This window comes from Gavialis gangeticus, unplaced genomic scaffold (genome assembly GCF_001723915.1).
Source record: "Gavialis gangeticus isolate Ggan-Ray unplaced genomic scaffold, GavGan_comp1, whole genome shotgun sequence".
Classification (NCBI taxonomy): Eukaryota; Metazoa; Chordata; order Crocodylia; family Gavialidae; genus Gavialis; species Gavialis gangeticus.
In genome coordinates this window covers 23,431,234-23,442,676 of record NW_017728994.1, presented here as the reverse complement: position 1 = coordinate 23,442,676, position 11,443 = coordinate 23,431,234, and positions in this window count along the sequence as shown.

Genomic DNA, 11,443 nt, shown 5'->3' with positions numbered 1-11,443 from the left:
GTCTCCTTAAGCTTGTCCCCCAGAGCCTCAAATTCCTTCGTCCCCTCCCCATCCCCCACATTCTCTCTTCCCCCTGTCACTTTTGTGAGCCCTTTCCCCCCGCCCTGGGCTGCTAGGCTTTTGGTGCTCGCTGGAGAATGCTTTCCCCATCCTGCCGCAGCCATCTTGTCTCAACAGAATGCCAGGATATGGCTGCTTTCTGGGGAGGTCCCCAGCAAGCGATCATACTACTCATAGATTTCATAGATTTCATAGACATTACAGCTGGAAGGCACCTCGGAAGATCATCGAATCCAGCCCCCTGCCCCAAGGGCAGGAAGTCAGCTGAGGTCATAGGATCTCAGCAAGATAAGCACCCAAATTTCTCTTGAATGCATTCAAAGTAGGTGCTTGAACCACCTCCAATGGCAGGCTGTTCCAGACCTGGGGGGCTTGGACAGTAAAGAAATTCTTCCTTATGTCCAGCCTGAAATGGTCTTGCAGGAGTTTATAACTGTTCGACCTTGTCATTCCTCGGGGTGCTCTGGTGAACAATCATTCCCCAGATCCTGGTGAACACCCCGATAAACTTAAAGGTGGCCATCAGATCACCCCGAGCCTGTTCTTTTCCAGGCTGAAGAGTCCCATAGCTCACAGCCTGTTGTTGTAAGGTCTGTTTTCCTGACCTCTGATCATTCACGTGGCTCTTCTCTGCACCCTCTCAAGCTTCTCTACATCCTTTTTGAATTGTGGAGCCCAAAACTGAGTGCAGTACTCCAGCTGCAGCCTCACCAAGGCTGAGTACAATGGGAGAATCATGTCCTGGGATTTCCTTGAGAAGCATCTATGGATGCAAGCCATTTGTTTGCTCGCTTTACTAGCTGCAGCATCACACTGAAGGCTCATGTTCATCATGACCTCCAAGTCCCTTTCATCCGTAGTGCTAGTCAGCATAGCACTGCCAAGCCTATAATGATGCTGCAGGGTTTTCTTCCCAAGGTGGAGAACCTTGCATTTTTCAGTGTTAAACATCATCAGGTTTTCATCCAATCTTCAGGCACTTCACCAGAGCATCAGTTCTCGAAGATCCATGCCAGGGGCTGGGCTATGATGCTAGCCAGCTCCTTGAGTACCCTGGGGTGTAGATTGTCAGGTCTGGCTGACTTGAAGGTGTCCAGCCTCTCAAGGTGTTCCTTCACAAGGTCAGCATTGATGGAGGGCAAGGAATCTCCCTCACCTGGGCCTCCCTGTCCTGTAATGGGCAGGGGCATCCTGTGAGACTGATGAAAGACAGACGCAAAGTACCCATTTAATAGGTTGGCTTTTTCCTGGGCGTCAGTTGTCCCATCTGGTTTAGCAGGGGTCCAATGTTGCCCTTGCTTTTCCCACATATCTAAAAAAGGACTTTTTTTTTATCCTTGATACTTGTAGCTAGTTGGAGTTCCATCTTGGCTTTACTGGTAGCTCCCTGCAGGTCCGGACCAGTGCGGAATATTCCTCTTTGGAGGTGGATCCTGTCCTCCATCCTTTGTAGGTATTTCTTTTTAGTCGCAGGAGGTCCACTAGTTCCCTGGAGAGCCAAGGGGGCTGCTGTACCTTTTTGCTGCCTTTCCTCCGAGACAGAATAGCATTAGCTTGTGCATCGAGGATTGCTCCCTTGAGGAGCAACCACTCGTCCTGAACTCCCCCCACTTTGGGTTGTGGCCCTTTAGGGCCTCACTGACAAGCCTCGTGAGCTTGTCAAAGTCAGCTTTCCTGAAATCAAGGACTTCTGTATTGCTAACTGACTTGCCAGCGTTATGGAGGATGGTGAAGGTGATCAGCTCGTGGTCGCTGTCACCCAATTTCCCATCGATCATTAGGTTGCTGATTAGGTTGTCCCTGGTTGCCAGTACCAGGTTGAGTAGTGGTTTACCTCTCATCCCATAGACTTCTTGTGTCAGATAGAGGTCATCCATGCATGAGAGGAAGCTTTGTGACTGCTCGGATTTAGCTGAGCACTCTTCCCATGGGATATCTGGGTAGTTAAAGTCTCCCATGACAACCATGGACCAGGAGCATGCGGCCTTAGCCCATTCTGTGGTGAACTCCTGGTCAAGCTCTTGACATTGGGTGGGAGGTCTGTAGTAGACTCCCACCATTGTGTCCCCTGTGCCACGTTCCCCAAGGATTTTAACACAGAGGGTCTCCAGTCGTCCACACTGGGCACCAATATCAGCTTGCAGGGATGTGTAGCTCTCCTTGACATAGAGAGCTACACCCCTGCCCCTTTTGTCTACTTGATCTCTCCTGTAAAGGGTACAGCTGTCTATACCTGTGGTCCAGTCATGGGTGGAGTCCCACCAGGTCTCTGTTATCCCTATGACATCATAATTATTTGTGTTAAGCAGGAGGACAAGTTCCTCCTGTTTATTCCCCAAGCTTTGGCATTTGTGTACAGGCATGCAAGTGTCCCTTTGGGGGCCCTTGCCTTGCCTACAGATCATTTCAGGGCTGGGGCAGGGGTGGGCTTCCTTAAGTGCCTTGGCCTGCTGGCTTTGCATGGGTTGCTCAGTGGGCCAGCAGTGATGGTAGTCCCCCTGTCCCCCGGTGGGCTTAGTTTAAAGTCTGGTGGAGCAGGTCAGCCAGTCTGGCTAAGAAGAGCCTCCTCCCCAGGGGAGAGAGGTGGAGGCCATCCCTTCCCAGCAGCTTGCTGCCTCTCTCACCAAAGAGCGGACTGTAGTCATGAAAGCCAAAGCCTTCCTGATGATACCAGCACTGCAGTCTTTGGTTTACTACCTGGATCCCTCTCCCTCCTCAGCCCGTAGCCCGAGACTGGGAGGATTGAAGAAAACACCACCTGTGCCCCCAGACCTTTTAGCCCCGCTCCCAAATCCCAAATCCCTTCATGACCCGGTTGGGAGTGCTCCGAATCGTGTCATTGGTGCCCACATGGATAAGGAGCATAGGGTAGTGGTCACTGGGCTGGAGAAGCTTAGGGATCTTCTCCGCAACGTCTCAGATACGGGCTCCTGGGAAGCAGCAGACTTCCCGGGCTCAGGGGTCAGGGTGGTAGATTGCCCTCTGAGTCTTCCTCAGGATGGAGTCTGCCATGACAACACTTTGCGTTATGTCTTGGGGAGAACGGGGGTGGTAGCTACAGTAGAGCCCATGTTGTCTGCGGCAGCTGGCAACTTAGCAGGCTGTGCTGGGACTGCAAGAGGTTCGTACCTGTTGCAAAGCTCCAGTGGTGGGGGACCCTGTTGCGGTAGGCCTTGGGGCCCTTGACCATCTTGGTCCAACCCCTGGGCTGAACAGTAAGGGAGGTCCCCAAGTCCTCCCTTGTCCTGAAGGGAGACCGTGCTCTACCCTCCATCTCCTGGGGGAGAAAGGCCTGGTAGTAGGAGTCAATCTGCTTGCAGTCCCTGATGGCACACAGTCTCTGGACTGTGGCCTGGAGCTCCTTCAGCTGGTGTGCCAGAGACCCCAAAAGGGAGCAGACCTCACAAGGGGAGGTGGCCATGCTCCTAGACCCCAGAACCTGAAAGAGTGACAGGCAGCCCCCGGAGCCAAGAGTCAGAGGCTTTGTCTGCGTGGAGCCCAGAATCACGGGCTTCCTCTGGGTGGAGGCCTCTGAGGCGCCAGAGCAGGGTGCCACAGACCCCGAGGGGACCCTTGGGTTGCCACATGCTCATCCGCAGCATGCTGCTGGTAGGCTGGATACGGCTGGGACTGACTACCTTAGGGCACACAGGCAGGGCCTCGGGCCCTCCAGCTCACCCTCCTGCACAAACTCCACGCTAACTCACGTGCCGGGCAGTCAGGCACGCCTGTTTGCGTGGCCTGTTCGCGAGCCTCTGGTCGCGTGGCTCTCTTGTGGGGCTGGGTGAAGTAGGGGCCAGGGTGGGGTGAGACACTTCTCAGTCCACTCAGCTGCCTCCTCCCACCCTACTTGGCATTGGTGAGTCTGCAGCTGGAGTACTGTGCCCAGTTCTGGGCACTGCGCTTCAAGAAGGGGGTGTGGATAAACTTGAGAGGGTGCAGAGAAGGACCACCCACATGATTAGGGGCCTGGAAGATCGATCCTATGAGGATAGACTCCAGGACCTGGGCTTGTTCAGTATCAGTAAGAGGAGGCTGTGAGGTGACTTGATAGCCATATACAAGTATGTCAGGTGTGAGCACCAAGATCTGGGGAAGCAACTCTTCAGGAAGGCACCCCTTGGGAGGATGAGAACCAGTGGTCACAAACTAATAGAGGGAAGATTTAGGCTGGACATAAGGAAGAACTTCTTCTCCGTAAGGGTAACTAGAACTTGGAACACACTGCTGGCAGAGGTGGTGTAGTCGCCATCCTTGGAGGTGTTTAAGAGGAGGCTGGATAAGTACCTTGTTGAGCTGGTTTTGTAGAAGAAAGCCCCCTCTGTACATTTCCCTTCTGGACATGGATATAACAGAAGCCCCTTCTTGCCTGCATCCCCCCCCCATTCTGTGCATTTCTTTTCCTTCTCAGTATTGGCAGACACCTAGGGCACTCATTGCATGGGTGTGGCAAGGCTCAGAGCAAGCCAGAAAGCTTAAGTGGCTTTCTGTAGGAGAAACCTAGAAACTACATCTACATATCAATTAAGCTCGGTGTCACTAAAGAAAACAAAAGAACTAAAATATGTTGGAGCATTGTCTTGGGCTTGGGCTTGGAGTATCATCTCCTTAAAGAATGACCACTCCTCTTGGACTCCCAACTCCCCTCTCCTCTGGGACCTCAGTGCCTCCCCGACTAGTCTCCTTACTTCATTGAAATCCACCCTCCTGAAGTCCAGCGCTGCTGCCTTGCTGCAGGCCTTTGACACCATGCGCTGGATGGTGAATTCCAGTAGGTGATGATCGCTATTGCCCAGGTGGTCAAGCACCCGCAGTCCCTTACCAGGTCATCGCCTGTGGCCAGGACCAGGACCAGGACCAGGACCAGGACCAGGACCAGGACCAGGACCAGGACCAGGACCCAGGTCCAAGACGGCATTTCCCCTGGTGGGACTGTGTACCTCCTGGGTTAGATGGAGGTCCTGTAATTTGGCTAGGAACCTACATGAGTGGTCAGACCTGGCTGACTGCTCTTCCCAGCAGATTTCCAGATAGTTTAGGTCACCCATGATGACCATGTCCCTTGACTTGACTGCCTCTGTGAGCTGACCAGAGAATTCCCAGTCCAGCTCTTCCCCCTGGTTAGGTGGCCTATAGTAGACCCCCACCGTTAGGTCCCTTTACCCCTGACTACTTCTCTGTAGTTCACTTGAAACATTTTACCTTTTTAAAAAACAAAACAGATAGGTTGATTAAAAAGTCCTTTTCCCTCCATTCATTTATAGCCTGGTCTTGACTTCATAAGAATCTCTAACTGAACCATAAACTACCTTTACAAATATCATTTTTCCTTGAAAGCCATATCTTATTGCAATGGCCAAAGTTTTGTCATATGCTAGATTAAGATGTCTGCCTAAAATCAATAATGCTGAGGTAACAACATTGGTTTCTTCTAGGCTCTCAATTACTTTCTCAGTTGTTTGTCATAGGAAGAATATATGATCAGTTGTTTCCCCTGCAGGCTATAAAACCAGGCCGTTTTCCTTTGATCACTTCTGCATACTTCACTTTTACTCTTCTAAGTGTAACACAGATTTTTTAAAGCCTTGGACCTATGAAGTAACAAAATGATCCTTCTGTAGTCCATTCCAAAGGATAATAGTCTGTCTGTATAAAACATCATAAATATCTCTGGACAGCATTTGGCTCTTTCGGGTTTCATTGTGTAGTCCGTATGGAATCTTGTCCTGAATTTGCCAACCTCTCTTAAAAAATGTCTGGGAAAAATGTACTGCCCAGTAACTTAATACTGTCTCTCTAAATCTTTACAATTTTTCCCCTCAAGTATATTTGCATGAAGTGCCACTTTCATTTTGTGTGTCAGTTCAACACAGTGGAATCTTTGGCAATTTCTTAGTCCAACTTCCATTGTGTCTGCACCCCTTCTGCAGCCTGCTTTAGTGGAGACACACACACATACACAAACACACATGTGCACACATTTTCCTGGGGCACTTTACATTGTTATTTCTTGTTTTCCTTAATCTGAAAGAGATTACTTTTACTGTCTGGACTAACCATTTTTAGCAGATGAAGTTCAGACTCACCTTTGCATTGCAGAAATAAAACTTCGGGCCTTATACCATGGCTGCTCCATTGCAGCTGTAATAAACTCTGCAAAGCCAGGAACTGGCAGAGGAAGCCAAAAGGAAGGTTCCCAATGTTATACAGAAAATGCTAGGGATAAGGGTCACAGCCAACGGAGAAATAAACAAATACAAGAAGGTAAACATTAACATTAAAGTACATACTCTTAGAAGCTGAATATCAAGCAGTAACACTGTGGTGTATTCACTCAAGAACAAGTAACTAATAACATGCATTAGTACCAAGGTACAGATACTCAAAGAACCTTGTACCTTCCCATACCTCCACATGTGTCCCAAAGCTGCCTCTAGTCCTGAGAGCACGCAGTTGCTGTCCACACATCTTTGTCTTGCTGCTACAGACCAACAATCCTGGTTCTGTCACACTTCTGGAGTTTCCAGCCATGCATTTGCCCTCTGCTGCTGTGTCTATGCTCTGCTGCTGCTTCCTGCATTCAGCTCCTGGTTCCTCTGTCTTTTGTCTCCCAAACCCTGGTCTCTGGGAGTTGTAGTTACCTGCAGTTAGTACAGATTAGCAGTTTACATTCAGTTAGCAGGGCTGCTCCCTCTGCTGTCACAGATCTACATTACAGTGCATTACATTTAGCTTACACAGGATGTGGCAACATAGCATCAGCAAGCACTAACTGTGATGCGGCTGCTACGTCACTGTAGCAATGAGCTACGGTGATGCAGGGTCGTAAACAACCCATGCGCTGCAGGAACTGCTCAGTGATTTAGTACTTGCTTTAGCTTTAGGTCCATATAGCAAGTATGAAATGACTGTGCAGTGTCAAGTGCACAGTCGGGGGCACATGTAGACATGCCCACAGTCTGTTACACAGCATCTCCCACCGAATCAGCAGCAGCTTGCTTATAAAATGTTCTTCATCCAGAATGCTTCTGACTGAGTGTACAGGGGAGTTTGTAATTTGAAGAAGATGAACACAACGAGCAGAAAAAAATTGATGCAGTCATCTCATGAGTTCACTGAAGACAAGGTGGTGATGTTGCTCTGGACCATGTAAAGCGGGGTGGACACAGCATTACTGTTCCAATTTATCGATGGGTGAGTAGGCATGGCAGTGTAGTGACTTGTCCTATCTCAGGTGGATTTGGGAATAGAATCTAGATCTAATGAGGTCTTATGCTGTAAACAATGGGCCATAATTCCCTATCCATGGTGTGTATATGGCAAGCCAGCAGGACTTGGTTTTGTTCATGTTTGGATTTCAAGGACATGCAGAGTATTTAACTAAGCTTTGTTCTGGAGAGACCTTTTCAACATATTTCATGGTGCAGAGTAATTCCATAGTTGGAAGTCATTATGTTTCCTAACAGGATATTTGTAGTCTGTTGTAAACAGTAACTATTGCAACTGAAGCCTAGACTAAGGTTCTTAAAACCCAAAACACCACCCAGCTGGCACAAACGTTGAGGCATGCTGTTTTTGTCTTCTGTCTAATTCACCCAGGCAGCAGTGGAAAATGCCAGAGTGCTTGGGAGATACGCCAGGAGGTGGATAGGTATGCAGCTGGTCATCTGTCTCACAGCTTTAGAGAACATAGGCAATTATTGTGCACCATACACCTTCCTGATGAAATGCCTTTTGGAAAATCAAAGCTATTTGTTTGGTTCCAAGGTAGAGACAGTTTCTCTGACCAAATGGGGTTCAGTAACTCTGAGCTGAGCAGCAGCCTCATTCATGAAATGTTTAGCTTCTTGACAGTTATGTAGCCACAGAATTGTTGTATACCTAAAATGGGTCATGAAATGTGGAATCAGTGTTTATTGCACAATCAGCTCAGATGTAAAAGGACAAGAGACATTATATGTCATTAACGCATGGTCCATTAGAATTCTCCTAAATATGGAGCTGGCTGCTCCTTTCATGGCCCTACAAAACTTCCATGGATTTCTGTGTGGACCCATTCTCTGCAAAATGATGAATGCAAATTGGGGCTGGATCAAACCCCCAGACTGAAATACCTCCTTCTCCCTCACCTCTTCAGAAAAGTTTGGATCTTGTTTCAAACACTGTAGAACAAAGCTATTTCCAGTTTTAAAATACAGACACCATAAGTATTTCCTGTTCTTACTGGACAGGTAAAGTCAAAAAAGGGACAGAGGGCACATGATATTCATGGACAGGTTGAAGAAAGTTCTCTTTTTTCATCCAAATCCAATTCCAAGTGGAATTTTGGTTAACAAGGCAGGAGGGGATATAAACATGAAAGAATAGCTCTGTGTATCACCAAGCAGATTTTGAACGATGCTTTGGAAATCTGATAGCAGAGAGAAATCCTGCGGAACCTCATAAATCTTGGTGCAACACAAAGGACATCCAGTGCCTCTGATGTACAAAATGCTTATTTATATGGGGCATTTAAAAAGTGGTCTCCCTAACCTCTCAGAAAAATATGGCCCAGACCACTGCCTGCTGATCTGGTATGAGTGCAGCTGAAGATTGTTCATGTCCTACTTGCAAGTCCATCAGACATGATCTGCACCATCTCTGACATTGCTCAGTGCCTAGCAGTCTTTGTTCCTGAATGCTGAACGGCGGGAGAAAGCAAAATACAAGCAAGATGTGTTGCTAGGAAAAATGAAGTCCTTTGAATAACTTGCCAGCTCCACCAGTTTAAGTCAGCTCACAGCCTCAATGTTGATCGGTTTCTCTGTTCTTCAATGTCAAAATCCTGATAGGAGCAAAACATACTCATTTCTATCTGTGGCTGAGTCCAATGCTCTGGAGAAGCTATATGTTCAGCCTATGATTTCTGCATGACAGTGGGTACTCTCCACTATGTCTGTGTCAGACCATGACCTCTATTTTGAATATACACCTCCCCCTGGAATTTGTGCCCTTTGCTGCCTTTTGCATCCACATTAATGCAGTTGTGTATCTAGTTGGGGATGAGTGGGGCATTAGTTTATGGTGGCAGTCCTACCAGTCTTTGTGAAAGAAGTGCTGGACTGCCTGGCTGAAGGAGCCCACGTGCTGGGACACCCTAAGTAGGTAAGATCACCCTTCTTCTTCCTCCCACTCCCACCAACTTTTCTGCATTTGGCAATCCGCCACCCAGGGTACAGAACTCTCCTTAGTTATACATTAAGGTAAAATCAAGAAGTGTGACAGGAAAAATTTTGCACTTGACACAGAGCTAAGAGCATAGGGTGATTAAACATTTGATGATTCATCTATTCAAATAGGGCAGTCTTGGACAAAAGGATGGGTACTGACAGGGCAAATCACTTTTTAAGACTGGAGTCCTGGGGTGGAGATAACTAAGCAGCAGATCACCTTGTAGAGGGCTTTGGTCACTTGATGACTCTAATCAGAGGAGCAGCTGACAAAGCAGGCTAGAAGTCATAAAAGAAAGGGTCTCTCACCAGTTGGGTGTTGAGCTCCTACAGCACCTGGGTCACAGGACTCCACCTCCACAAGGAGTTAGCAAACAGAATCTATGCCAGGAAAGTAAGCTGCAGATTCTGGAGCCTACCCAGGAAAGCTAAAAGCACTTGAGTCCAGTACGGAGGGATCCAAAAACAGCAGCTTGGTTAGTGTCCAGAAGTAGGGTTCTTGGTTTCCAGTATCGCAACTTGTGATATTTATGGAAGAAGCCACACACCATGAAAAAGCTCTAGGTATCAGCTGACAGAACAGCTCATTTACCTAATGGCAATAGTTGCTCTGTGGTCTGACTTGATTTTCTTGCTGAACACGGAATCCAGCTGATGGTCACTGTGCTGCTGTTGTAAGCCCTGCATGGTACTGGGCCTAGCTGGTTGTGACAGCCTTTCTTAATGAAACCATGAAACTGTTATATGATAATGGAAGGCTTAGTAAACCCAAAAAGTCAGATCTGCGAGAATAAATGGTCCAGGGCTGTGGACCTAATTACAGCAAGACATAAGAAGTGCTTTCCTCCCTGTTGGAGTCCAGTGCAAAACATGTCTCTTGGCTTTTCCTCATTTTAAAATTCTTTATACTGCTTTACTCGCACAAAGATAACCCCAAAACTAAAGAAGCTGTGTTTCCTACAGTCTTGAAAGGTGGGATAAGAAGACAGAGAATGTTGCTGATTCAGTTTTTGAATATCTGGGAGGTCATTAAGTATTTCCTGTAAGTATATATAAAACAGGTAGATAACATGACAGATGTGATTTGTGAGGACCTTAGTAAACTGAAAAAACCAACATCAGACCTGATGAAGAATATCTTGCATTTGAAAGCTTGTTTAACTTTACACCCACCATGCAGTTGGTCCAGTAAAATATCTCAAATTCCTTGCCTCTTGCACTTGACACGGAGTTAAGCAACTCAAGCATTTGCAACAGAACTTTCTGATGTTAGCTACATATTATGAGGAGATGGATATTCTGAATGTACGAACAGATCCTAGCTATTGTACTGCATGAAATTCTGCCCTTATGGCATCAGTACAGATCCATCAGCTGGATTTATGCCAGGGTGGAAATGAGAGCAGAATTTGAACCCACGGCTTTTACACTGGCTGAATTGGGTGTCTAGGCTAAAAATCCGGTTTGGAAAAAATTCTCATTTTCTGAATGGATACAGTGGGCCAAATTGGCCTATACTCTGTTACTTTTTAAGAAATGGAAATTATTAAAGGAGCAGAAAAGTGAAGGATGGCCAGGATTTGGCATCAGTCTAATGAGTTCATTAGGCACATCTGATTTACATCCATTTCATTAAATAAATATTCCATTTTAAAAAATGGTTCAGTAAATAAGTTCCACTCTTAATCATGTTGGTGTCCCAGTGGTTTTAAACACTATTAATCATTGGAAATTATAGCTGCTGACTTAAAGAAGTAACTTGAAAAAGCCCATCACCAACCTATTTAACAATTGGCTTTGGTAAACATATACATGCCATTTTTGAAGTCAGCTGTAAGAAGGTTATAATTTATGAAACCCTAACTGAATGTCTCTAGGGCAGGTATGAGAAAAACAGGGATTTTGACTGATGGGTTTTCCATGAAATGGTGAACAAGCCACAAAGCAAATACAGTGCAACATTTTCAGGGTAGCAGAAGCCTTTCTAGGCTAAGTTGACAGGCTCACCTGTCTTCCTTGCATTTTCACGTCTATCTGGAGCTTGCTCAATGGCATGTACTAACTACCCCCGCTTTTTCACTACTTCTACAGAATAGAAGGGTCACAGAGGTTGTTTGACTGTTGCTCAGGGCAACATGGTATTTTTGCATTGTAACTTATTCTGCCCCTTTCCT